Source organism: Triticum aestivum, chromosome 1A (assembly GCF_018294505.1).
Source record: "Triticum aestivum cultivar Chinese Spring chromosome 1A, IWGSC CS RefSeq v2.1, whole genome shotgun sequence".
Classification (NCBI taxonomy): domain Eukaryota; kingdom Viridiplantae; phylum Streptophyta; class Magnoliopsida; order Poales; family Poaceae; genus Triticum; species Triticum aestivum.
Genome location: NC_057794.1, coordinates 452,246,282 through 452,251,261, shown reverse-complemented (window position 1 = coordinate 452,251,261; position 4,980 = coordinate 452,246,282).

Below are 4,980 nucleotides of genomic sequence, written 5' to 3'. Positions count from 1 at the left end.
GAGATAACCATAAGGCTTTTGCCTGTTGCCGATAACTTCAACAAAACATGATCATCTCATACAACAACTTATATCTCATCACGTCTTGACCATATCACATCACAACATGCCCTGCAAAAACAAGTTAGACGTCCTCTACTTTGTTGTTGCAAGTTTTACGTGGCTGCTACGGGCCGAGCAAAAACCGTTCTTACCTACGCATCAAAACCACAACGATAGTTTGTCAAGTTGGTGTTGTTTTAACGTTCGCAAGGACCGGGCATAGCCACACTCGGTTCAACGGAGCAACGTGGAAAGTTAAATGCTTGCAACGGAAGTTATCCGGGGAGCCGAATATAACTTGTAGTAGGAGGGAGCCCGTACAACGAGCCCCTGGGCCTGGCGTTACTCCTTTAAAGGTAGTATTGCTACGGCGAATTTGTGTTGGGTCTAACCCCATCCCGCGGATTGTATCTTGATATATTAGGTTTAGGCTACTGCCGCCATCCATCAAGACTCGTGTGAAGTGGTATCTACCAATTACTGGGTCTAATACCAAGGCAGCCCATCCTGCATGCCGGGTACTTGATGCGTAATCGCGATGGTCGAAGGTGATCGGTTGGGACGACCAGTGGCGGGACTTCGCGGTGACAGGCACTTGGGTATATTTTTCAGGGAGTGCCGCATTGTTTTTTCTCTTGATCACGTGTAACACGTTTACTGTTTTGACTTCGGGTGGAAATTTCTTTTGTCCCCCCTTGTCTTGCTTGGGCGGGTCGTCCTCGTCTTCACTTGGTGTATCCTCCCCCTTGTGTATGGTGTTAAGCTTGCCGGACTGCTTGAAGACCCAACATTCTCTGTGGGTATGATTAGCAGGTTTGCTAGGGGTACTATGGATCTGACATACTTGGTCCAAGATTTTGTTGAGGCTGGACAGTTCATCCCTGGTGCCTTTGGAGGGCGGCTTTTGGTTTGACCGAGGGACTTTGAATCTGGCATTTACTGCCGTGCCCTTCGTGCTGTCTTCTTTATTCCAGTGTTTGTTATTGCTGTTGCACCGTGATTTCCCGTTTTGATCTCTAATATGTACTGGGGTCGCTGGTGCTGCATCTGGCTAGCCAGCTATCCTCACCCGCGCAAAAGCGGTTCATGAGGTTTGTTAATGCGGCCATCATTCTCGGCTTGTTTTGGCTAGGTGTCTGGCGAGCCATTCGTCGCGGACGCTGTGCTTGAAAGCCGCTAAGGCTTCGGCGTCCGGACAGTCGACAATCTGGTTCTTTTTAGTAAGAAACCTATTCCAAAGCTTTCGGGCTGACTCTCCGGGCTGTTGAGTTATGTGACTCAGGTCGTCCGCATCCGGAGGTCGGACATACATCCCTTGAAAGTTTGCCTGAAAGGCATCTTCGAGCTCTTCCCAACTTCCAATGGAGCTTTCGGGGAGGCCTTTGGGCCAGTGACGAGCTAGCCCTTTGAGTTTTAGAGGTAAGTACTTGATGGCATGGAGATTATCCCCTCGAGCCATATGTATATGGAGGATATAGTCCTCAATCCAGACCCCAGGGTCTGTTGTTCCGTCGTATGCCTCTATGTTTACGGGCTTGAATCCCTCTGGGAATTCGTGGTCTAGCACCTCATCAGTGAAACATAGGGGGTGTGCAGCACCCCTGTAGCTGGGTGTGCCGCATTGTTCGATGTTTGTTGTGTTGCATTGTATGCTGGGGCGCGCTTGCGTGGTCCATAAATGGATCTTGTTGCACCATCCTTTGGGTGCGAGCCCTCGCATGGGTTGCGTGTCGATTGTGAGCGGTGTTGCATGCCGTTCTGCGGTGGTAGAGGGGTCGTTTATCCGACCGGGTGGCTGCTTTGATATTTGGTTGTGGGGGGTCTGAGGCCTCCTCATCGAATTCCGGTAGCAGCTTCCGCTTTGGGTAGCTCTTGGAGGGGCGATTGTCGCTGTACCTTGCTACGGTGTTGAGTATCTTGCTCCATCTGAATTGGAGCGTGTCTTGCGGGGCCTTGATCCTTCGCTTCTACTTTTTAAGGCTCCTCGCGGTGGCAACGAGCCTTTTACGGGCATTCTACTGCTCCGGGTGCCTGTCCGGCGTTATGTCGTCCGGACCATTATCCCTGATAGGATTTGTTTGTTCAGTTTGATTATCCGGATTGCCATTGTTCGGCAGCGGTTCGCCCTGCTCCAGCGCTGGGTCTGTGTGATCGCTATTTCTGTCAAGGCAGGTTTTGGGGCGGCGCTTGCGTCGCTGCTTTAACTGCTTTTCGAGGAAACAATCCTTCGGTGCGTCCCTCCGCTCCTCGTCGTTATCTTTTGGTGCGTCCACCATGTATACGTCGTATGACGAGGTGGCGCTCCAGGGCTCAATAGGCGCTGGTTCTTTATCGTCTCCTTCATCGGCGTCCATACCATCAATGTCGTCAGAGTCGAAGTCGAGCATGTCGGTTAAATTGTCGACAGTGGCTACCAAGTGGGTGGTGGGTGGGCTTTGAACTTCTCCATCGTCCGAATCCCAACCTTGCTGACCGTAGTCCGGCCAGGGCTCTCCTGATAGAGAGAGAGACTCCAGTGTCTTCAAAATATCGCCGAAGGGCGAGTGCTGAAAGATGTCCGCGGTAGTAAACTCCATGACCGATGCCCAATCGGATCCGATTGGCAGGGGCGCGGGGGGTTCAGAGTCCAGAGAGGAGTCCGGCTCCTCGGAGTCACGAGTCTCGCGGAGTGCGGGGCTGGTGTTCAGCTCGATCGCCGTTGGGATCTCAGCCCCCGAGGCGGCGTCCAACCGCCCGTCCTCGATCGGCGCGGCCGGCTCCGAACTAGGGGTCGGAGCCGACGCGGGTGTGGCCTCCAGGGCACTGCTCGACGGTAGAGCTAGATCATGCTCGTCGTGACAGTGCGGCGCGCTCGGCAGTGGTTCGAATCCGTCGAAGATCAAGTCGCCGCGGATGTCGGTCGTGTAGTTTAAACTTCCGAATCTGACCTGACGGCCAAGGGCGTAGCTTTCAATCTGCTCTAGATGGCCAAGTGAATTGGCCCGCAGTGCGAAGCCGCCAAAGACGAAGATCTGTCCGGGGAGGAAGGTCTCACCCTGGACTGCATCGCCATTGATGATCGTAGGAGCCATCGGGCCCGATGGCGACGGCACAGAGGAACTCTCAATGAAAGCACCAATGTCGGTGTCAAAACCGGCGGATCTCGGGTAGGGGTCCCGAACTATGCGTGTAGGCCGGATGGTAACAGGAGGCAGGGGACACGAAGTTTTACCCAGGTTCGGGCCCTCTCGATGGAGGTAAAACCCTACGTCCTGCTTGACTAATATTGATGGTATGGGTATTACAAGAGTTGATCTACCACGAGATCAGAGAGGCTAAACCCTAGAAGCTAGCCTATGGTATGATTGTTGATGTGTATGTTGTCCTACGGACTAAAACCCTCCGGTTTATATAGACACCAGAGAGGGCTAGCGTTACATAGAGTCGGTTACAATGGTAGGAGATCTGATCATCCGTATCTTCAAGCTTGCGCTCCACACCAAGGAAAGTCCCTTCCGGATGTGGCACGGAGTCTTCAATCTTGTATCTTCATAGGCCGGGAGTCCGGCGGAAGGTATAGTTCGGCTATCCGAACACCCCCTAATCCAGGACTCCCTCAGCCGTCGTGACCCGTCGCTTGCGCAGGTGGACGGACCGGATCCAGTCCTACGCCCAGACTGAGGTCGAGGCGACGCAGGAGCTGAAGCGCGCTGTCTTTGTAAGTTTCCGTCCGCTCTCTGTTTTTTCTTTTTCCATCATTTTTATCTTCGTGGGGGCGCGTCAGCGCACCCACTTGGTGTAGCCCCCGAGATCCGGGCCAACTGCGTGGCAGTTGGGACGAATCTTATCTTGTCGGCTTGTGCTGATTGTTTCTTCTTGTAGCAACTTGACTCCTACCGGGTCAATGTCTTCAACCGGCTCCTTAAGACGCATCGACGTCTCAAGGAGGGGTTCACCGCCAAGGAGGAGGAGCTCCGCGTCACGACATGTATTTCTTCTTCATGCTCTTTTCTAGTGGGGGCGCACTAGCGCACCTACGGGGGGTAGCCCCCAAGATTCAGGCCGACTGCGTGGCAGTTGGGTCGAATCTTAATGCAGTTCTTTCCCGCAGTTGGGTCGAATCTTAATGCAGTTCTTTATCACTAAGATTCTTCTTCTACAACCGAGGTGCTGTCTTGGAGGACCCGACTGATTTGGGCCGGTTTTCGCTATGACCGGCTTGTTGCGGACGTCGGTCGGCTCGGGGCCGAGGTGGAGGCGGCGAAGGCGGAGGCGACGGGAGCCCGACAGGCGCTTGATGAGGCCAGCCAGCTGCTGGAGCAGCTGGCGGGCGACAAGAACCAGCTTGAGGCTGAGGTGGAGTGCCTCAAGGCGGAGGCCGCCAAGGTCGTGGAGGCGCAGCAGGCCCTTGCTGAGGTGGATCAGCAGCGCGACAAGCTGGCCGACGACAAGGGGCAGCTCCAGGCCGAGGTGGAGCGCCTGAAGGCGCTGGTGGCCACGATGGAGGAGACCTGGCAGGGGGAGACCTGGCTCCGTGAGGAGGCCGTGAAGGAGGCCGAGGACAAGGACGCCGAGCTGAAGGTGGCCCTTGCCAAGGTCGCCGACCCGGAGAAGGCGCTGGAGGAGCGCGACCGCACCATCGCCTGGGAGCGGCGCGGTATGTTGCTCGAAGCACAACAGCTGGAAGAGTCCTTCTCCAGTAAGTGCTTTTCTTTGGTTTTGTTGTTGCTGCCGGGTTGGGACTCCGGCCTCTCTTCCTCAGTAGTTTTCTTCTGACTTGCTTTTCTTCTTGTAAGGGACCTTCTCGGAGATGCTCCCACTGGCGGAGGAGGCCGTCCGCTTTCAGCAAGACCCATAGGGAGTCTTGGGCTCCGGGACCGACCTGAATGTGGCCTGGACCTTCCCGAAGATCATGACCGCCGCCCAGACCCGCCTGTGGGTCCTGAGCGACCAGATGGG